This window comes from Bombus huntii, unplaced genomic scaffold (genome assembly GCF_024542735.1).
Source record: "Bombus huntii isolate Logan2020A unplaced genomic scaffold, iyBomHunt1.1 ctg00000064.1, whole genome shotgun sequence".
In the NCBI taxonomy this organism is placed as follows: domain Eukaryota; kingdom Metazoa; phylum Arthropoda; class Insecta; order Hymenoptera; family Apidae; genus Bombus; species Bombus huntii.
The window spans coordinates 357,320-382,117 of NW_026099324.1; the positions used below are offsets into that span (position 1 = coordinate 357,320).

The following is a 24,798-nucleotide window of genomic DNA, read 5'->3' on the forward strand; positions in this document are numbered from 1 at the left end:
TTTTATCGATCGACGGTCGTTTTAAAAAGCGCTTTTCTGAAGCTTCTCCAGTGAAAGCTTTGGGAGATTGAGAAATGAAAGCTCGTGCTTGATGCAAGAATAATGTTTTTGTTAGATAGTAAGGAGATAAGCGGTAGCGTTAGGGGATATCCGCGTTTTCAAGGACATTAAGGAGTGGAAAATAGACATTTTTTAATCCGTATTTAGAATAGAACGTTGCAGTTATAAAACAATTTACTATTTTTATTTCCTCATCTTGCAACAAAACTTTCCTTCGAATTCTCTTTTATCGTTTATAGACAACAGACTTGAACGACATAATAATATAGACCCGTATTATTTAAAATCATATTATAGAGAATTTACAATTATACAATCCGGTCATTTTACTTAGTATTAATAATAATCGAATCTTATAAAATCTTTTTATACAAATATTCCTCTTCTCTTCTTTTCTTTTTCTTTTTCGCCTTTAAATCCTATTCCATTAACGATTGACATTTATTTCTCAACGTCACATACTCGACAGGGATGACATTTAATTTTTAATTGGACCATGCGCGCATCGGGTGTATGTATCGTGCGTGGAATGCGGCGATCGTGGCATTTACATATTTCTCAACTTATTCAAGGTTCGACAATGGTTGCCATGGCGATTATAGCGCGTCTTGGGGTGAATATCGCCGCGAATATTGGTTTTCAATATGCAGCGGAAATACCGCCGACTGTGGTGAGAGCTCAGGGCGTGTTTTTAATCCATATCATCGGTTATATCGCCCACATTTTGGGACCTTACATTATTTATCTGATAAGTGAATCGAAATTTTTGTTAACGACATCGTATTTCTACGATCCGAAAATTACTCAACCTCTTTTTTAATTTACGACTAATATTATCTGTTATTGAAATACGTTTATTTAAGTTGGTTTAATTTGTAGAAAAATTATGTTCCTTGTCGGCCATGGATTCTTCTTGCGATCTTACGAATCACGGAAACAAGATAGATTTTCGATATATTTTCCTCCGTTTCGTTTTTTTGCGAAGGAAATGTAACTTTTCTATTGTTTGTAATTATTTACAGGTTTGCGATACTACACTATAGCTTCGTTTCTAAATGAAACGAATGTTTACAAAATCTCGTTATACAGGTAACATCAATGATCCTTTGTATATTGACAACTTCTTCAAATTCTGTCTTTAACCAATATTCTTTATTAATATTTAAAAGAATATTAAGTATACAGAAAATACGAAGAGGAATATTTGCGAGGACACTCTTGATTAATGTGTAAGTTATTCTGTTTTGAATTATAAATTTACATCAAAGTATACTACTATTTGTGTAATGTTATTACTGAAAATGAACTTATGGAAGTATCCATTTATTTCCCGAAAATCGAAGGGAAATTAAGGAATTAGCGGAAAGCGGAATTAATCGCTATTACTTCTAAAAGAAGTATAAAGGGAAGCGTATAAAAGGGAGAATATTTTTCGTTTAATTTAGGTTGACATTGATCCATCTTTACCGCTGGTTGCCCTCGGTTTGCTGTCTTTTGGACACGCCTTCCTGACCCTTGGCTTGCCAGAAACGTTGAACCAGGAATTACCAGAAACCCTACAGGAGGGTAACGACTTCGGCAAGGAACAAAGTTTCTGGTGGGTTCCGTGTATATCCTCGTAAGTATAGATTCTATAATATTCTTCCTCCGCCTTATGTCAATATAAATTTACTAATAATCGTTTATTTCAATTTGACAGGAGCAAAATGCTGAAAAAATCTTATAGAAAGAAGAAAGGCCTTTCAAATCCAGCGTTTACTGGCAGTGTTCAAAAAATGGATTGTACTAGGTTATAGTGGTTAGATTTGGCGACGGCGCGAAACTTGCCAGTAGGGTAAAACTTACCAGTGGCATGAAACTTGTCAATGGCATGAAACTTGTCAATGACATGAAACTTGTCAGTGACATGAAATTGCCAGTGGCGTGAAACTTGCCAAATTTGTTGTAAATATAGTTATTAAACGTGTGCGTGTGATGTTAGATGTTAAGATATTACGAACGTATTGAGATTGGAGAGCTATTGAGAGAAACTAGGAGGAAGTATCGATTATTGCAGTGAAAGAGACAAGAATCGTCAAATTACACAAAGTATACGTTTAAGCAATTAATTGACGCTTCATCGACGAAGTAGCTTTGTTGCACACAAGATAATTTTCTTTAAAGTGTATCTTTTTTCAATTGGAATGACTGTATAAAAATGTGAAGAAATTTAAAGAATTCAGAACGCGGCATTTAAAGTACGTTGCGTTCACATATTGCGATGTAATTATTTCGCGTACTATAACGTCGGTAAAGTGTTGGAAATGAGAAACGATTCGAGTATCTTATGTAAATGTACAATTAAATTCAGTATTGGATATACGTATCAAAGGAAACGATATATAAGGAAATAATATACCATAGTATTTATGCATCTTTCGCTTTAAAAATCGAAAAGAAAGATCTATATCTTTTTCTTCTTGCTCTTTTTCTTCTTTTCTCGTTGAAGGAATACTCTAGTTGAATTGATTTAACTATGAAATACCGTGAATAACAAAGGATTGCCACGAGACTCGAAACACAAAAAGAGAGCTGTCTTCGCGCATTGTCAAGCTTTCAACTTGTCTCCTTTATTACGAATCGCCTTTGTATCAATATAGGTGATTCATAAATCGCCGACACTTGAAATGAGAGTTTCGATCGACTTTTAAACCGAAGTGTATTTTGCGTTCGCTCGATCAACGTGGCTTTTTTTCATCATCCATTTATGCATCAACACGTTGAATGCTTTGAAAACTCTGAGATCTCTGTTATTTAATTTAAATATATACATACATATATATATATATATATTATTCTAATGAAACATCAAGATTGAAATTCTTTTATGATATTTTCTTTTTTATGATCTTTCAGTATTAATACGAGAAATATCTCTATTTGATATATTTAGATATAATAAGAATATTACTTCTAATAAGTATCCTTGAATTCGTAATTACTGATCATACATAAAATGGAATGCATTAAAACAATTAATTGCTAAGCGTTCATTAGCTACCATCATACCCAATTGAGATTATAAAATGAAAGTTGTAGGATCTTTTTAAGCAGGAATTTTTTTTAATACAAAGGATATTAACATAATGTTCGACATTCTTCCGAAATTGTTCTGTTTAAATCCAATGGAAAAAGAAGTAAATAATTTATAGAATTATATACAAATTTTAGAAGAAAAATTGATAGATAATGAGTTAATTTTGAAAATGCTCAGTGTTACGACCGTTCGCGGAGAGACGCGGTCGCGAGGAAAACGCGTCAGCGAGAGGCGTAAATTCTCGCTACGATTCGGTGAATCGACGCCGCGAAGTAGTCGTTCCCCTGTTTCGGTTAAGATAACAGAGGTGGTTGAATGAATATGACACAGTATAGTAAGTTATATTTCACCGTTTATTCCACAACTTATAACGAAGGCAGTTACACTGGTGCGTATGTACCAGATGAATGAGTGACTGATCTGCGGGTGTGTCTACCCGCTCGAAGGATGTTGACCGTTCGAAGGATGTAAAATCAGTACCGTCTTGGGAGACGATGATGTGTCGGAGGAAAGCTAAGGATGGGTGTGTCTAGCGCACGGGACCATCGGATTTGTTGGTGCCGATGTTATTTAGGAGAGTGAGGGAATAGGCTTCGTTTCTAATTGGTTAAACGAAGGGTCTCAACCGCCCTCGAGAGAAAGTGGTTAGTGGGAGGACAGTTGCAGCGTACGTGCGAAAAACCAACTTTCCTTAGTTAAGCTGTGGTAGACAATAGTCTCGAGAAATTCCTCGGAAACAGATGTTTGTTTGAAGGACCTTAGCAGGCAAGTGACTCGGGTTTATGACGGATGCTTAAGGCTATTGAGGGTACGCCGTGCGAAAGAGCGGACATCTGGTGTCCGTCTGGCCCGCGGTGTGTGACCTGGGCCAGGCAGAGAGTCGCCCGGCGTAACACCCAGGTTTAAATGTTACTTGAAACAGATCGAAACTCCGTCACGTGTTCAATTAGAAATAGTAAAATTCTGATTCGTGAAGAGACGCGAATATTTCCAATCTCGTTCCTTTAGATCCTCCGACCTGTTCGTCTTAAGCGCACAATCTCCGTTATACCACCTTCAAACAATGATTCTAGCAACTAGAATCATTCGATCGTTAGAATCATTCGCGTGCTTATGAGACTAGCCCCTGCTTTCAGTTACCGATTAAAAAGACATACTATTGTTCGTTGCAAGTATCAGCTATCGTTCCTCAAAACCTGAGATTCTTTGAAATATTCCTACGCTAGAGATTCAACTGTACATAATTGTTCAAGGCTACAAGTTAGTTCGATCCTCGTGATACAATGGATATAATTCGATCGTCTGGAAAATAATTCTGGACGAGAGAATTCTCATTTAACCCTTGACGGTCGATGATTTTGTAAATCACGTACGATATCGTAATCAGGAATGAATTCTTTTATATTTTTAATCTTGAAACTACACAGGGCCAATACATATTAAGCTGAATCGCAAATAAATATTAAGGGAGTCTTAAGGAGTTATAATATCGACATTTCTTATCAATACGATAGTGATATAATAATGTGATATAGTACAGAGTGTTTCGTAACTGATGATTCTTCGTATTTTCGAGAAAATAAATTTTGAATATGTTTCGTGAATGTCGTGTGAACACGAGTTGACAAAGCTTCAGAATTTCATTCTCTCGAACGTCGTACGAAAATCTCTCGTTCTATATTTTCAACAGATCCTTTCACATAGTATTATCCTGTACCACTGGTTATTAACCACATTAACTAACCACTGGTTATCACAGTATCAATTACCAGACACCCTGTATAATACAGAATATTACTTCAAATATCCGTATAATGAAGCATTTCATTTTCTATAATTAATTATAATTAAGTTCGGCTGTTAAGGGTTAATACATTGTAACATAAGTGATCGTTATCGTAGAACTCCTAATTATAGGATGGAGTTAGATTAGACGTATAATGATGAACGAGGATCATCGAGCATTAATGTATTTAATTATAGAGATATTTAGCAGTTTATTTTTGTTCGGGGGATTCGTCGATGTGTGTGCAAATAAAAAGTAGAATTGTTTCTTATATTAAGGTTTATGGAAGTTTTATTCGATGAATCAATCTTATGGACGTGAGTGTATACGCGTATGTATACGTGAGTGATGATTATGAATACTATGAATAGGTTTCTTCAGATTGATTGCGTTGTTATTGGCACAACGACGAACACTGATCGTCATACGATGGTACGATTTGCTTACAATATTCTTTCCTTTCTTTTTTTCTTCTTCCTAAACCATAGAAACAGTCAATTAGAGTTATTTTTTTTAAATGTACGCACAACTCGTTTTAGATAAATAAAAGTCCAGCAGTTGGTGCTGAAGAAATTATAACAATAATTTAAAAAGTCTTCAAGCTTGGATTTTATTAATATTGTACGTTATTTAAAATCGTACAAAAAAATATAACGAATAGATAAATAATCGTTAAAAATACGTGGATAATCGTTCAAAAGATATAAAACTGTTTCTTTTCACAAAGACAAATTATCTAAACGTACTATTTTTTTAAATAAGATTTTGTCCAATATATTCCAGTGAAAAATGTTAAAAACATTAAAGGAATCAAAAATTTATATCTCCCTAATTTATTATTTACGTAATTAATAAATTACGTAATTAATAAATTACGTAATTATTAATTTACGTAACATTTTCGATATTATTCTACGTAATATCTTTGAATATCAAATTAGCACCAACCGCTGAACGATTCGAACGTGCGTAACGCAAGTGAAAATTAGCATTAAAATTATAAAAGCTCTTAAAAGATAATAATAAAAATTATATAGGAACACGATTTCTAAGCTCGCTCTTTTTAGAATTAAGGCTTACAAATTCTTAAACGTAAACGATAAAAATAAAAATTAATGTAGGAGAATAGAAAAATAATATGTTCCGATTTTTTCTCGTACAAAAATCGTCAGACTGATCCGCTTGTAATATTGTTACTTCTAAAAAAACACGAATCCTCCTTCGTGTTTTTTAATTGAATTATTATTAAAAATCAGATAATTATCGTTCACAGGAGTGATAGTGTTGATGTCCATTGAAGTGTGTCTTATGGTAGCAAGGCAACGACCAGAAATGTTGGTCCCTTCCGAATTCTTCGCCTTGCTTGATAGTCTGAGGAAGATTCTGGCCGATAGTTTCCGGCAGGAACAAAACCAGTGCAGCGCCAAAAAAGGACACCGTGCTGATAATGAGCATTGGAAATCCCTCCCAAATTGCAGCCTAATGAACAAATATTAATTTATATGAGCAAAGGTTAAATACCATGAAAATCTGGTCAAAGTATTTCTCATTTAAAAAGTTTCATTAGAAAGTTTCAACCAATATAGTTTCATATCTTAAGTTATTCCATCATTTTTTATTTTAAATTTCAATTTTTTGATTAAAGATCAGTTAAAGAAAAGCGTTGGTTGCAACTTCCAAAACGGGCTTTCTAGAAAGTGAGAAATATTTTGATCAGATTTTTATAATATTTAACTTCTTCAGGAAACAACTTGTTTTAAGATAAGAAAAAAACTATTTTACATTTTCATGAGAAAATTTACATGAGAACTTTTTCATAATTTCTAATAGCGCTTATTGTATCTTTTGGAATAAATTAAAGAGAAGTTGAACGTGGATGTACTTAGCGGTGTTTCAAAAATGTTGTAACAACAATAGTAGTATAAATATTTATTTACCGAGTCAGTGATATATGGCGCCAAAGAGTGTGCAACTATTCCGAAAATATGAATGAAAGATACGCCCTGCGATCTGACTGGCGTGGGCAGAAGTTCTGCTGCATACTGAAGACCAACATTGGCTGCCATGTTCAGACAGAATCGCGACAATATTGACATTACTAATTTCGCGAGCACTGGGGAATAAATTAAAAAATACAAAATTAATCCTGGGTACACAATACTTGATTGTAAGTTTAATTAAAAATATAGTCCGATCGAAGCTTAATCAAAATCAAATTAAAATTTCACACAAACTTTAAACTTCTATAAATCTCCAAATTCTAGAAAACCAACATATAGAAAATTATTGCTTCTAAAATGTGCACACCTCTTTCAATTTCGCCACTAAATTAATTCCTAATAATTCCTAAATTCTAGTTCCATCAAAATAATTATTTTCCAAGATTAATACCTTCGAAGTTGCCAAAATTCTTTTACATTCATCATCAACTTAATTTCAGATTTTTCTCAATAATACGTCATTATAATCGTTTTAATTTTACTTTAATAAACAGATCGATATATTTACTGGAATGCAGCATAAGTTCAGCGATACTGAGTACACAGGTCATTGCCATCGTGAGAAATCCGCAGAGTCTACGACCCCATCGGTCGAGCAACAGGGCGAGTAATAACCCAGCTGGAAGTTCTGTGGCACAGGCGATCGAGAACGACACGAACACCGAGCTCTGGATAAGTTTTAATGAATACACGTGACCGTCGAACGAGATCAGGGTGAAACACCTACAAGATTGTATCGGTTATTTATGAAGGTTTTCTCGCAACATGAACTCGTATCTTATACTTGCCAGAATGCAACTAGAAGAATAGTGTTTCTCGCCAACCGTGGCGTTTTGAACAGATCGAGCAGCGTCGCTGATTCTTGAATTTTGTCCGGTGCCTCCATGTTACTCTGCAAGAATTTATTTCGAGAATAATTAACGAAAGATATAATACGAGTCGTGCCTTTAGCCCTTACACAGTTCAAAATTCATAACACACTGAAAAGAAATTTTATTTTCATTTTATTCGTCATTAATAGATAGCACGAACAGTGGCACTTTGCATTCTGTTTTATGGAATTAGTCGGCATGGCTTTTGATATCGAGATTTATTAATATAATGGGTGGTTGGTTGATTAAATACTTTTCTGATCCGAAATACAGTCGGGAACAAAACTAAGTGGATTAGTGGAGAAAATGTAAAAATTCATTTCAATCATTTGCTGAACTATCTGCATATTATTAGAAGGAAATATAATAAATAAAACTCAAGTATATGAGGCTGATACTAATTTGATTATACTTTCTTCACATCTATTTCCATTAACTATAGCAGCTTATTTTTATCCCCGATTGTACTTGTAAATTGTAAATATTTTATAATTTCTATATAAATTCCCAGATTTACTTCAAATTTTGTACGAGATCGATATAATACCACAATGGAATCGCGACAGTCAAGTTTCATTTCATATTTCATTTTTCATCGCGTTTCATTTTTAAAACCTGTCTATGCATGTTAAAATACATTCGCGAGTCTGTGTGTTTTCGACGTGAATCAAATATATCTGTCAGCACAGATTCAAGCACTGTACCGTATGATTTCGCGTAAGCTTTCTAGAATTCTATTTGATCGAACTTACGACGAATATATTGCAAATACGCGAGTCTGGATTTCTGCGATTGATCCTAGCTGTTCTCCGTAGTTTCTCAACAACCTTGTCCATCATCCCGTTGGAAACGTACCAGCTTGAACAGAGCAAATACGAGTGATATGGATCGATAAGTAAATTTGCATAAATCTCAAAGCGCAAGTTGAGAATTCGAATAATCGAACGATTAGGAGTTTACTTACCGGGCGCTCTCGGGAAGAATCCACGGTGTGATAGCGACAGATAACAGCGGTATGGCAGTAACGTAAGTAAAATATCTCCAGTTCGCGATATAATAGGCTATCCATGGTAAAATTGTACTGGCCACTGCGAAGTATACGCCAAAGGCGATATTCACGACCAACGTTCGTTTCGAAACAGCCATATATTCGAGTACTGCGGGATAATTGATCGTCGATGACTCTCGGAATAACTGATTATTATATCAAGATACTTAACGACGATTATTCTTTATGTTGCAGTAATAGAACATGGAAGATTTATCGAGTGAAACCGGTTATTATTAATATGGAGCAATTGATGACGAGCCGAATGAACGATACCATCAACATAATTGTAGGATAATTGTAAGATTATAAATATAATTCCGATTTTAAATTAATCCGTTTACTCTGCAAACGTGAATGTTCCGAGTTTGAGCTGGTCCGTATAACAAAAAGCGCTACATAATGCACGTGTTTTGCTTCTAACGTATTTAAACGAATTACGTGTTGAAAATTTTGTGATAATTTTCATTTCGAACGAATATACGGAGTGGTTGGTAACTGGTGGTACAAGCGGAAAGGGGGTGATTCTACGCGAAAAAAGAAGTCGAAAATATAGAATAAAAATTTTTCGTTCGAGGCTTTGTTTTCGAGAAAATCGACTTTGAATTTTCGCTCGATACGCGTGCACTTTATCGCGTCTCGTTATAACGGATCTCACTGTAGATCGTTGTCTCGATGGAAGAATTAAAAAAAAATTTGTATTCTATATTTTCGACTTCTTTCCGCTTGTACCACCAGTTACCAACCACCTTGTATAACTCGATTTAAGAATATCAAGATATAACTATCCTCGACGACATGAAAATCGATGAAACGATCTTTAACAATAACAAAATCAATATATTCATCTCTGGTGGTGGCAAAAGCTCTTGAATCAAGAACTCGAACCGTATAGTTCAATCGAGTACAGCAACGTCAAAATTATCTTCGAGGAACAATTCATCAAAAATTTCTCACGCAACATCATCTTTCACGTAATAGAAACATTGACTTCATACTAACGTTATCTCTCGCGTGACTGAAACATTGGCTTATCGGTCGAACCTCTCGCACTTTCTACTTCGTAGAAGGCTTACCGATAATCAGAGGAATGTTGATACAGTTATCGAACGCCAGTCCAGTGAGAAACCTACAGACGGCGAATGACCAAAAACTATTTGCGCTGGCAGTGAAAATGGAGGCAAAAAGGGCGATACCATTGCAGAACATTAAAGCTGGGATACGACCCTTCTGATCGGCGATCCAACCGACTAGGAAACCACCGATGATGGATCCGCAGAAGAAGATGGCCTGCGCCGTTGATACGAGGTATTCTCGGTCGCATACCCAATCTAGCTAATCACCAAGGTTAAGAGTTAGTCAGCGAAAAACCAGATTCATATTTTTCAGAATATAATTTTAATCCTGCTGCGGTCTTCGAATTTTTATATCTCGATTCTGCTCGCAGTTCGATGAATGAAAGAGTTCTTTATGCTCTGAAAAAAAACGTTCGCGTAAAATCGGAACGAGGAATTATCCGTACTAACAATTATCGTCTTATACTTTCTTTAAACTTAAGAAATTTACTATAACAAGGTTAGAGTAGATCGGAAATGACCCAAAGAACGCAGCAGAAGTGTAAGAATTTCGAAGCATGCGATTCAGACAACGATGTGAATACTTCACCTCAGTTCCTATACTAGGATATGGAATCTGCGTAAAATTATACTCTCATTGAGTACATTTTATCGTTTTGTTTGTTTGGAAGCCCGATGAGCTCAGGCTCTTATCGCTCTTCAACAGCTCTGTGAAGTTTACGTCCTTCCGTTGACATTGTTCGTAATAAGGATAAACGTTCGTCACTGGAATCGCTATCTTAATCCTAAACACCCCATACGATAGATGATTGATCATTTTAATTATTAAAATAAGAACCAAAGTCCAGACAGAGTAATCCAAAAATATCTTGTATCTTATCGTGAAATTTTTCTACAATATTTTCTAATAATTTTCGAAATGTTCGAAAATTCGAGAAATTCCAGAAATCGCGATATCTCGCATATTTTTCACAATATTTTAAAGTCACTTTCTACGAACAATCAAAAATATCGTTCAAAGTTTAAAGGAGCTTTCGTCGCTACGTATATCTCCTTTTCTTTCTTTCCTTCATTATACATACTTACCTCTCTTCTTCGGTGAAATTCGAGTTTACTAATTCGTCTATCCTGCACCAGTGTTCCGTGGGAATAATCGTAATGAAAAATTGCGAGAAATACAGAAACGCGTACGTCGCGCCATAAGGTAGTAACGACAATAACAACAGCCATTGATATCTCCCGTAGTCACCGACATACGGCAGAACATCATCGAAATTTTCCAATCTTGGTCTCAATCGAGTCGCTTCAGTGGGCAATATAGAGTTACTCTTCTCGTCCTTCATTTCGCTGAAACAGAATCCATCCTTGATTTCCAGGCGTAGCAGTATAAAAGTCGTATAACAAAGTTTTCAGTCTTCTAGTCTTTGAAATAAATGTCATTCGGCAGTTCCTTTGATGTTTCACATTCTGTGATTCCAATTACAATGCTCCTTTCCTCTCCCACAAACAGGAAATTATTTTCTGACAGAACGCAGGAACAATCTTACCCGTCATTCACGTTTTCCCCTTCCATAGTTCGAGCAGCAAAGTCTCAATTATGATTTTAGATTTTGAAAGGCAACGGAGATGAAAGAGGAGACCCGATATGCTGATCGAAAGACGTTCGGAAATGAACTGAAAGAACGAGCGAAGTCCGGCAACTGTTTGCTTTGTTTTCGATTCGGTTAAACGTTAAATTAAGTGTAAGTGTTTGCTCGAGTGCCGGCCAATTACTGTGCCGGGAGTCAAGTGAATCGTGACACGCGACTCGTTCAAATTGAATTGCATACGAACCACGCTCGCGAGATCATCTTTAAAAAGGGCTGATTCGGTATACGCGGCGATGTCAACGTGATATCTGCATGTCTGAGGAAAGTTTCGACGAAAGAAATAGCCTCGAGTGCTGGTTAATGGTGTTCGAGTTATCGTTTGGATATCGATATTATAGATTTGCAAATGAGATAGAAGAACCGAAGGAAAGTTTGTTGACTCTGTCATATTTAATTAAATGCAGGAGAAAAATTGAATGGAATAATTTTCTGATTAATATTGTTTGTTTATTACTCGTAATCCTCTTACCCGGCGACTTAAGGGTGACTTCCGGTTACAGTGCTTAACTAAACTAAGTTTTCGATCAATATATTGAACTCTATTGGAAAATAACCGAGAAAATTTTAAGCCATCGAAGGCTAAGAATAAATGAAATAATTGAAGGTTTTTCAAACCTGTTTTAACACTAATATCAGGGATATAAGAAGATGGTACTTCTGATGTATCAACGCAATTATTTGATTATTTACCATTCGTTAAAACAGACGGTCTTAGGGACTGAGGTGGTTAATTAGATATTGAAAAATTAAAAGAACGATTTCCAAGTTAAAAGTAAAATAATATATCGATCTTTCGCAAAATTTTTATATCAAATTGTTCATTTTCGTATCAGATAGAGCAAAAGGTTAAACTGATATGTTTACTTGAAAATGGATTCAGGGAAATTAATCATTTGCCAATTAAATTTAAGCGAATACGTGAAACAATATTATCATATGGAATAAACACGGAAACGAAACAGCTGACAGAAGAACCATCGATTTCGAGACATCGATTAGAATGACTAATGTCATTGTCAGGAGCGAGAAAGTGGTCGAGTGCTCGAAATAACTAACCTGTTTGGAAAATACGACAACGAGAAACGTTCGTGTCTACGAGCCATCGTGTCTACATAATAAATACTTGCGTGTGTACGTCTACACAAATGGCGGCATTTTTAAAATCAAAAATAGAGTATATTACCCTTGATCGTCCAAACGAAACAATTGCTTATAATTACAAGACATTTGATACAGGACTTTGAGAAATCAATATGCTACAATTTGTTGGAAACATTTAGCTTGCACATAAATCACATATGAGCCAAACTCACGCGACTGATAACGTTACATTGCACTGAAACTGAGGACTCGATCGATTCTCAAAATTCCAAATACAATCTTTTAAATTAATTTTCACTCATTATCAAGAATCCAATCAAAATTTCTTTTTCCTAATTTATTAGTAACATTCTTAGGTAGAACTAATAATTATCGCTATAATAATTATCACGACGTCAAAGTGAAACTCCAAACTGATCGTTTCTCGTTGCTCTTTGTTCAAAATATCGATCACGATTAATCAGGCACTACCAACCACATCCACTAATATCACTGTCAGATCGATTAACAGCAAGTTATGAAATTAGTAATTAAGGGCACCCTCGATCAAACCATTTTTCTCTCTCAACGTCACACTAAATCATGTCAAATGTATCTTTCCGTTCCAAATGTCGTCGACTAACTTCCAACGAACAAAATGTCTCAATACACTAAGTTCGATACCTTCGTGTTCTTTGTGGAGATAACCGAAGAATTTTTCCGTTATTGTAGCATTTTCGTTGCTGCTTCTTAATTTAAAAGTAAAGAAATAAAATTAGTTTGGAAAAGTAATTAAAGTAATTCACGTGGGTTTCTTTGAAGACGGCGGAAAATCGATGATAAAACGAAATAGAAATAGAAATAAAATAAAATAAAATCTGCGATTAAACGAATAATTAATACATGTTATTTTGAAAAGGAAATTGGCGATAAAATAGGCGAAAAACAGTTTCTATTAAAAAGGTTATACGAATAATCAACGCAGTTTGCTTCGAAGCAAAATTAGAATTGGCAATCGAGCGAATGATTGACGATTTATTTGGAAAAGTTAGCGGAATCAATGACTAAACAAGCGAGATTTCGTTAAACACACGATTTCCTTCGTAAAGAAAGAAAAAGTAGATTTGTTGATTACACGAATAATCGCTGCAGTTTATCTCAAAGAAGAAATAGCGCGGATGGTCAAACAGGCGAGAAACAAGGTTTCTCCGGGAAAAGAAAATAAAATAGCTGATCGAGTAAATAGTAAATACAATTTACCTTGAGAAAGAAGCAGACTCGAGCGATCAACACTGTTTCCCTCGAAGAAACGCTAAAATTAATGGTCAAACAATCAAAGTAAGTAATTTTTCTCGAGGATAAAGTAGGATCAGTAGTTAAATCAACAAGATTGGTACAGCTTCCCTTCAAGAGACGCTATGATCAATATTTATACAGGCAGTCACGGAATCTCCCTCTCGACTGATCCAATCATTGAGTGAAACGATTGTATTCGATGAAATTTTCCTCGAAGATGAAGCAAAGTCGCAGATCCTTACGTAAACGACCGATCAAGTTTCCACGGCAATAAACCTAAATTCCCTGGCTAATTGAAAATATAAAGGAGACACGACCACATTTCCATTTAAAGAAATGCAATTGTTAGTTAAACAACGATAGGATTTTCTTATTCGAAAAGAGAGGAGAAAAACGTCCGATGTTCACGAAGTCTTGTACAAATATGAAGGGGAAACCGGCTCGCGTATCGCTGATATAGAAGCTTGCTTAGCGAAGACGAACACTATACTCGGTGACACGTGTTTGCCAATAAAAAAGGAGAGAATCGAAGAGAAACGGAACCAAAGGAAGAAACGTTGATTGACAGTGGAACCGGCGAAACTAGAAATAGTTTGGAAAACTCGATTTTCCGATCGCGAACATCGAGGACTACGTGCTCGCGTTGCCATTGATCGAACTCCATTTAGGTTTGCGGCAAATCGTCGCAACAGCGACGTTGGTAGAACAGAAACACAGAGTTCTTCTGTCTCACAAAAAGCAAGGTGCATACATATGTATTTCCTTGTTTCTCCAAAGCATAGTGGCGCCACGCCGGAAACCGGTTGTCCGAAGCCAGCCATACTTTTCAATGGTGTTGAAATGAATTGTATTGTCGTCTTGTCGCATACTAAAATTGCGATATATGGACGGTGTTAAAAATTGACGTTGAAACACAACTGATTTTTGCAATTTAAATAACGGATGTATTGAAACGAATTCAGTGGATTTTTCAGGTAAATTTGTCGTTTGTTTTACCGGGTTTGATCTTGGATCGACTCTAGTATATTTTTCATATTTAATTGAAATGGGGAATTGCGTTATGTTATTTGTTGATACTCTGTAGGTTAGAAATGTTAGCATCGTTATTTTAGAATTAATATTTACAAAAGGCATAAATGTAATTGAATTCTAAAGAGGATTAATTAAGAATGCTCAAGCTTTTTGTGAGATTGGTTTTTTCTTGCAAGCTACCTCTATAAATTAGACCTCTCCTGAAGGGACACGTAGTTTCGTCAACCGGTTTCTTCTAACAAGATTCGTAGAATTAGCTTTTTGCGAAGGGACTGATTTATGAATATTGTTTCTTCTGAAAAAACTGCTTTGTTACCATAAAAAATCAAGGACAGGTTTTCGTAGTTTATATTCACCGAAATATTCACACACACAATAATTTCGAACAGTACGATTAACAAATTACTAGATATGTCTGTACAAATTTCACCTTACGCTCGAAGATACAAGTAAAGCGAAAATTAAATTTCCAAAATCAAATATCAAGAACAGTAAATAACTATATGCAGAATATTCTTCTAGCGAAAGACAGACAGTCTCTACTCACTATGTACATACGAAGAGAAAGATACACACTACATTCCAAACACATGTCCAAACACAGGAATGACCTCGTAACTTACATAACACCACAACTGAAGAAATTACACCATATAACATTGAATGTGACGGATGTAATATGGCACATCAATTATCGAACAAAAAGTTTCATAAAATTCAAATTAAAAGAAATATGAGATCGCGAAACACACAACGGGTGTGCATAAGTTATGTACGTAACTTCCAACTTACACACATGCAATAGGTTTAACCGTTACTGGCGTTGATAATAACAGAAGCACAGTCATGGATCCGTTACCATGTCTAGCGTTGTTTCAACGAGTTTCATTCCCACTTGATTTAGTGTCGCTCCTAGCCGCTGGTTCACGCAACAGAGAAGGATAAAATGAACCACGACAGATATACAATTACATACTTACGTACTATATGGTTCAAAGTCTATAAATAATATTGTAGACGGTATAATTAGAGGCCTTCTGTACTATTTCCGCACGCAGTAACGTCCTAAACGTATACACGGAAAACTTTAAATCGTAGCACAATTGAAGCCAGAAGAAATTTTAAAGTGAGCTAAAAAATGAAAAACAAGCCAAAAATTCAAGAATAACAGAATTACACTGGAAACTCTATTTGGGCGGGGGGCGGGGAGGGTGCGTTTGAAAATCGATCGCGTATTACGCGGTAGGTAGTAGTTGACTGATATGATTGGAGTAATAAATGTCATTACGGATTATTTGATATCACTTTTGAATAAAACTTTTTGAATAAAATTCAATGTCAAGATTTATTCATTATCGATACTTATCTTGTTTACAGTAGATTGTAGAATCGAGATATTCTGTTCGTAATTTTTTATGAAAATGTTCTTCGCATTGATGAAGAACTTTTATTTTTAAAATGATATAAATGTGATATCTCGACGATATAAACGATGCTTTTCTTTATCTGTATATAAACTAAGCAACTTCTAGTTTTATAGATTTTTACACAAAGTTCGTCAAAATCATACGTAAGAAATATTTTCTTTAGATCTTGTACCGATTTACTGAATTACATATAGTAAACCATGCTAATATTTAATAACTAAATATAACTAGATATAAGTAATTATATTAAATAACAAACGGGATCACAATATTGTTTATGGGTACAGAGACCTTAGAAAAATTATGATCGTAGTCACGTAATTACATTGGTTCCTCAAGAATCCTGTCTACCTTGATAGATCATTAAGCAACGTGACTGGAATCGCATTGCGTCGTCGAAGGAAAATTTTTTATCTTTACTTTGTTGTATGAAAATGCTTTCACTGACTGTGTAGAGGTCGGACTGAGGGAAATCTGTGTTCGCTTCTGGTTTCCATAACAGTAGAACGATGGATCTTGAATAATAGATACATTTCTGTTATGTATTATAAACACGTAACTAAAGAGAATTCCATAATATTACCCAAAAACAGTTCATTCAATTTTAATTTCTGACTAGAGGAGACGAGAAATTTGCTAATGGAAAATTTTCATTTTTAAAATGCTTTACATTTATTAATACTCTTTTTTCGAAAACGATACTTATCGTACCATCTAATACTCAAAGATCAAAGCCTATCACAGTTTTCTGTTCCATCTTTTTTAAATGCTTAAAATATTAAACCTAAATTTAATATTTTTTATCATTTTATTAACACGAAATCTGTTATTAATTATTTACTGTAATATTGTACAAATATTTCAGTCTTCATTTTGCCATACTAATACATAATGATCGTGATCTATCTTGATCATCTATCTTTTCCAAACTGATAATGTATTCCTTCATGGAATTTACCAGTTTCACTTCCTTATTGTTCATTTATCACCTAGTATCGGTAACAGATTATGTTATACGTGTTTCGTCGGCAAAACAAACAGAACTAAAGGATCTAAGAATCGCTCAGTAAGTAACAATGCGATTATGGCTGATTTCAGACAATCTGCGGCATTGAATTTTCTCACGTTGTCTCGTAACGATCGTGATTTTCCTTCTGATCCTTCAGATTAAACGTCCTTGAACATCGTTAACTAAATCATGAATTTATAACGAACCCCATTTTTCATTATTTTTTAACAAGATTCCAAAAGATATGAAAAGTAGATAAAACGGAGAGTTTATCTGAACATAATATTTATCGAATAAATCGAAATTTTATTACACGTATTTAAATATTTAAATAATCTATCATTCGAGTGTGTAATTTGTAATTATAAAATTTTATAATTCGTAAACTCGTAGAAGGCAATTAAAAACTCATGAATACACAAGTGTGTGTCACTTCATGTATGTACTTGTTGTATCGGGTATTTATGACATTCAAATAATAATATCTACATTTAGCTTTCGAAAATTAACTTGCTAATACGAAGCGTATTTACCTTCATATTTTATAATAAACTTAATTATTTCGTTAGCAATGAAACATGTGCGTCTCGCAGAAATGTAAAAAATCGTAGACAAATATAATGTTCCTAGTTTTACTTAACTTCTTAATTTTATTTACAATGATTATTGTAACGAAGTGTCTTCAAGTGGCAATAACTCAAATTTAATCCAATTTTTACGAACGCATAATCAAACTCGAATTTTATTCTTTAAGATATAGTTCATTCGAGTAACTCTGAAACGTAATTAATTAAAGCTTAGAAACGAAAGATTAAAAACATTTAATCCCCAATGGTGTATCTATTCCACTCTATATTAATATTAAAAAAACATACAAATCGGCGTCAAAAGATGTCAATATTTACAATCATAAAAATCGCCACGTTAAATCATCTTTTCATCTACTAATCCCACTCATAACAGCACACTCACCAAACAAACTATCAATGATCGCAAACGAGTCACAATGCCTTTCACATTTTACGTAAGCAAAAAAAGAATACAACGATCGTGATAGAAACTTTACAAGTGTCCCATTTACATATGTGCGTGTCTGTGTCAAGACTGCAATCAGTAAGATTAATCTCGTCTGTCGTCGACAACATGCTTCTCCGCAACCTTACTAGTTGGCACCGAATAATGGTACAATCGTCTAGTAACATGTATGATTGATAACTCGTCACGCTAGAGGGGCATATTCATTACTCGTCGCTTCAGATTGCATCACGTTAATATTAATTAGCAACAGAAACTACGATAAAGGTCGCGAACTCTCGTATGTTGAACCTTAACATTGGGGCAGTAAACGATATTTATGGAGTAGAGATGATATAGCACTGCACGTACGTAGCTGTGCGCATAGCATCGGATTCCATTGACTGTTAAGGGAATTAAAATGAGAAGAGAGAAGAATTTTCCATAACGATGCTACTAAACGGTATCGAGAAGAATCATTTCGTCGATGGTCTACAATAAAAGATTATAATACGTACTTGAGGCGGATAAGTCTCCTACGTGAAAATTACATTGAAGAAGAAGAAGAGAAAGAGAGCGATATAGATCCATGCGTTCCTTCAAGAAAAAAGAAGAAAAAAACCGACTAGATGAAGTAAGTAGTTCGCAAAAATATAACGTATCGTACCTTCGTGACTTTCCATACGAAAGTCGTATTCAGCTCTCCGCGGCTCACCGAATTAAAAAAAAAAAATCGTGTTTGTAAGTGTGCTTTAGATACCGAAAAAACAAGTTTTAAAAATCATGTGACAAGTGCATTTTTAAATCTGAGACGTTATCCTCTTTTGTTCTCCCGTCCCTGCCTTTTCTACGCCCGTCGAGATCGAATTCTCGCGATATTTTGCAATTCGTAGCTGCCTCTTTGGCACGAACAATTAATGTCACGTTTTTAGAGGATTAGACGCTGAAACTATTAAGAGCTGCTCGTCAGAATATTCCTTTTAATCTGTGACGAATGAAAAGAGAGAGAGAGTGCGTTTCGTCCCGGGACTACCGGTGGACTCGTCAGTAAGGCTATGCCCGGTAGTCCCTGCCTTAGACGTAGAGGGAGTCTCGCTAGGTGCGGTATTTATATCAATCGCTCGTATATTCGACCGCTAGCGAGTTAGACAGACAGACTCGTTGTCATCGTAGCCCTCTAGTGTTGGCGGTTGGTACCCGCGGATCGCCCGGGAGGTGTTGCGCCGCGTTGATGCCTCGACCTGTCGGCGTCCTGTTGATACCGATCCGCCACAAATCTTTCACACGATGTAAACTTCCGTGGTAATCGACTTTGAAGTTTATTATCTCGTAATCTTTTCATCGAATTTTAATCCTTTTAGGCTTAAATCTGCCGAGTTTCTGAGCACTGCGTACACATGCAAGCAAAATTTCTCTGAGAAGCGGAAAACTTCGAAATTTTTGTATTTATCTATAACGGCATTGTTTTGCATTTGTATTTGTATTTATCTAAATTTCAAGAATGTCTGAAAGTTGCGAAAATTAAGACATCGATATTTTCTTGGTTGCTTGTGGTAGCTGGTATGGCAAAGTAAGTGTACGAAATTTCTGGGATCTATGGGAAAATTCTCGTTTAGCAGTTACGCGTAGGAAAACTTTCAGAAGCAATCGTAATTAATAAATTGACAGTGGAAAAAGTAATTGGCCGATCGCGAATGGTTTTTCCACGCTTATTATAGCTTTAAATCGCGTTACATCTACAATTAGTCTTGAATTGTACCTCCGTAAAAACAAAAACATGTTTCTCCACTGTAACAGCACGAACGACTCCCACGCATACGTCGAATACTCGCTGCGATTCGAATTCCAGGTATTTGTAGCTCGACGATATTTCTCGAAAAACACTCTGAAATTGGAATATTCTTCGCGCATTTCTAAGATTCTCCAAGAAGAGATTTCAAGCACTTCTAGGGAGAAATTTCTTGGAAGATTATCTCTGTACTCTTTATGAACATAACGCGAACTTGGCATTATAATATACAGCATGTTGAATGCTGAAATTATCGATTTTATATACAGATTGTTACGACCGTTCGCGGAGAGACGTTGTTGGAATAAACTGTGATTTATAACTTGTTATATCGGTGTCTTATTCAATTCAATAACGCACACAAATACAAAGGAAGGGTATTGCAGATTTATGGAGATTATGGAGAAAGATATTAAATTTGTCAATAAATGCTTTGTTACAGTTGGTACGACCGTTCGCGGAGAGATGCGGTCGCGAGGACGCGTCAGCGAGAGGCGTAAATTCTCGCGACGACTATGTTAATCGACGCCGCGAAATAGTCGTTCCCCTGTTTCGGTTAAGACAACAGAGGTGGTTTAATGAATGTAACACTGTATTAACAGGTTAACATAGAATGATATATTTTACAATAATATGATGAATATGTTACAGAAATTTGACTCGACTTTACGATATCTCTAGATAAATTCGTTTGCTCGTCAGATTTGTCGAAGTGTCACGTTTGACTCGTCAGAAGGAACTGATCCCCTTCGATTATTCCTTTGTCTCATTTGGAAGATGACCCCCACTATGCTCGGGTCACGCCACCGCTCGCGCCTATGATCACGTATGCCTCTTCTTGCGTGAAAAACGTAACGGTCAAAAATCGACGTTTCTAGAGCTCGCTGCTTGGCAACAACTATGCTCTTGTCACGTAAAATAACAAAATAAAAAAAGGAATTTGAGGTAAAAAATAAAAAAAGAAAACTTTATTTTTTTTTCTAACATCAATACACTTTACAATTTACTTCCGAACTCTAGGCGTGACTTTCTAAGACTGACTCTTATGATTTTACTTTCGATCGGATCCGATTACTTTCTTTTGTCATCCCTCAACATCCCCACCGTCCATGCATTTGCTAGGCGTCCGCGATCGTTGCCACGTGCTCTTTCTTCTAGAACCTTCGGTGGAAGGACCGTTGGGATGTTGATGGTTCATTAGGCACTTCAGCGATATACATTGTCGCCGAGTGCCGCCACATCTTTATCTCTATCGTCAGTCCGTCGGATTTGAAGTATGCCGGTCGTGACATACCCCCCTGGTTAGATTGATCTTGGTCCTCTAAGATCGTAGTAGAATGGAATTATTTAAATGTAGATCAAAGGATATGTTTATGCTTTTTTTTCAGGAATCGCTATGAATTGATTTTCTGCATGTTATGGTACAAAAGTTATTTCGTTAATCTTAAATATAGCAATTTTACAATATTTGTTAGTGTTCGAGAAGCTAATAATTTCAGAGGCGTAATCATGTTGTAGTTTTCGATCGTGAATTGGTTGGGTTTGTTTACAAAGCGTAATTCCTATCCCGTGAATTTAAGGCAACTAATTAAGGGTATTGTTACTAGTGCTAGGGTCAGCATTATCCTGAAAAAAGTACGCTTTCAATCGGTTACCATGTATCTTTTTCTTAGCATTGTCGATAGAAATAATGTAATAAGGAGTTTTCACATCGTTAATTCTGTAGGGTCCTAACCATTCAATGTCCAACTTATCTCTTTTATGGTCGTTGTGAATTAAAACAAAGTCTCCTTTCCTAAACACAGTCTGAGTTTTAACAATCTTTCTTTCTTGGTCTCGCTTGTATCGTTGCTTATTCTGAATAAGTGTTTTGTGAGCTGTTTCCCAATATTTATTCAACTGTTTTTGCCAAAGTGAGTACATATCATCATAGGTAAGTGTGGGAAATTTGGATATTGCGGAAGGTAAGTTAGCTTTTCGCCCAAAGGTCAATTCAAAGGGAGAGAATCCTGTTCCTTCATGTTTCGCGGTGTTGTACCCTAAACAAATGAAATTAAGTACTTCATCCCATTCTTTGTCATTGTCGTGTAATGCAGTACGAATTAAATCTTTAACTGAGGCATGCGTTCTTTCGAGGGATCCGTTACTTTGTGGATGAAATGAAGTTGTTTTGATGTGTTTGATTTTAAAAGCTTCTTCAAATTTCGTCATTAAATCACTAACAAAATTTTGTCCGTGATCTGTTAGGATCGTTTTTGGTGCCGAAAATATGTAAATATAGTGTTCAATAAGCGCGTTAATTATGGATTCAGTTCGTTGCGTTTTAAGGGGAACTAGTATCAGATATTTCGTAAGTTCATCGTGTATTGAAAGTATGTATTGGTTTCCGCGTTTGGTTTTCGTCATCGGTCCTATGATGTCCATAGCGATTTTGTCGTTAGGGTTAAGTGGCGTGTCTGAGATTTGTGGGGATTCTTTGGGTCTGATACGTGTTAGTTTCTCCTTTTGACATGTGTCGCATGTTTTCACAAAGTTTTCTACTCTTTCTAAAAGTCCGGAAATTTTGAATTTATCCTTGATCCGTTGATACGTTTTCTGTATCCCTAAATGTCCTACGGTGTCGTTATGGTTTTCCTTTATTGCTTGTATTATTTCGTTTTCGTCTAGTTTTAAGATGGGATTAGGTGCATAAGTAATTTTCTTGTACGTGTCGTTAAAATATATTAGCATGAGTTTAATCTGTGTTTTCTCTAATTCAGTGAAGTCGTTATTTCCTATGCCGATTTTTGTTGTATCTTTAAGAATTTTGTAAAGTCTTCTGATCCAAAGTGTCTCGTCGTATTCTCCTAAGTCGTTTCGAGTTAATTGGTAAAATGTTTGGTCATTTGGTTTAATTTCTAAGAGTTTCGGATTCTCGTTGTTGTCTTTCCATGCGTTGAATGAATTAGTGTGATCAATTACTAGGTCGAGGTTAACTACTTCGTCGCGAGTTACTGCGTGAACTCTAGATAAAGCGTCTGCAGCTGTGTTATCTTTACCCTTTGTATATTCGATTTCATAGTCATATTCTTCGAGTCTAAGTCTCCAACGAATCAGTCTGCTAGAAGGGTCTTTGCAATTGTATAGCCACTTAAGAGCTTGGTGGTCGGTTCGAATAATGAAGCGTCGTCCTAACAAATATTGTCTTAATCTTTTCACGACCCATACGATGGCTAAGAGTTCCTTTTCTGTCGTGGTATTGTTTCGTTCGGGTGGATTCAGTGTTCTTGAAATGTAACAACAAGGATGACCGTCTTGCGACAGTATTGCTCCTAGTCCTTCGTTACTTGCGTCGGTAGTTAAGGTAAAGGTTTTGTTAAAGTCTGGATAAGCTAATATTGGGAAATTATAGAGTTTGTCTTTTAAAGTATCAAAGCTAATCTGGTGTTTGTCAGTCCAATGGAATGGTGTATCCTTTTTTGTTAAGTCTGTAAGGCTTTTCGCGATTTTGGAAAAGTTTCGAATAAATTTGCGGTAATAACCTGCTAAACCTAAGAATGATTTCACGTCCGTGCCATTGCGAGGTAATCGAAAGTTTTTTACAGCGTCTAATTTCTTGGGGTTTGGTTTGACTCCTTCGGATGAAACTACATGGCCCAAGTATTCTAATTCCGGTTTTACGAATTCACATTTGTCCGGTTGCAATTTAAGTCCTAATTCTCTGAGTCTCTGAAATACTATCGTGAGGTTTTCGTTATGTTCTTGAATCGTTTTTCCGAATATCACTATGTCATCCAAATAAACAAAGCAGTATTTTCCTACAAGTCCAGCTAAGGCTCTGTCCATTAATCTTTGAAAGGTAGCGGGTGCGTTTTTAAGTCCGAATGGCATTCGATTGAAATGAAAATGCCCTTGCGGTGTCGAAAAAGCGGTATATTTTTTAAATTTCTCGTTCATTGGAATTTGATGGAATCCTGAGGATAAATCAAGTGCCGAAAAGAATTTTGCGTTTCCTAGATGTGTTAAAATGTCGTCTATATCAGGTAAAGGGTAAGCGTCTTGTTCTGTGAGTTCATTTAGTTTCCTGAAATCGATAACTATCCTCCATTTCTGTTTTCCTGAGGCGTCTAATTTTTTCGGAACTACCCATACCGGAGAGTTATAAGGGGATTCGGATTCTTCTATAATATTTTTCTTCAACATGTCTCCTATTTGTCGCGAAATCTCGTCACGGTGACATTCCGGTGGTCTATACGATCGTGTGTTAATAATTTTGTCTTTGGTTAACGAAATTGTGTGCTGAGTTAAATTAGTACAGGGTAAAAGATCGGTTTCTAAATTAAAGATGTCAATATAATGAAGGATAATCTTTTCGATGGATTCACGGATTGGTTTTTCAATGTGATCTGTTCTCACTAGGCTTTTTAGTTTTGATACGTTGGAAAAGTCATGAGAATTTTGAATATTGCTAGAAATTTCAACGTTTTGCTCTCCAGTGTTGATAAAACATACTTTAGTTGGTTTGCCTTCCAAATAGATTGTTTGAACTCTGTTTTCTCCAGGAGTCAAATGTATTGGTTTCTGAAATAAAATGGTTTTGTCGTT

At 35.6% G+C, this 24,798-nt stretch overlaps 1 long non-coding RNA gene and 2 pseudogenes across 1 annotated transcript; 2 read left to right on the forward strand and 1 right to left on the reverse strand.

Moving 5' to 3' along the window:
• The window catches only part of LOC126876096 (carcinine transporter-like), a 51,222-nt pseudogene extending 49,543 nt beyond the window's left edge, over positions 1-1,679 (forward strand).
• A 2,837-nt stretch (positions 1,680-4,516) lies between these two features.
• On the reverse strand, positions 4,517-16,121 carry LOC126876114 (carcinine transporter-like; annotated as a pseudogene).
• Positions 6,941-10,511, forward strand: LOC126876120 (uncharacterized). Its single transcript, XR_007693935.1, has 4 exons — positions 6,941-7,089; positions 7,417-8,820; positions 9,038-10,150; positions 10,232-10,511. It is a non-coding gene; the product is annotated as an uncharacterized LOC126876120 (long non-coding RNA).
• Positions 16,122-24,798: the final 8,677 nt, after the last annotated feature.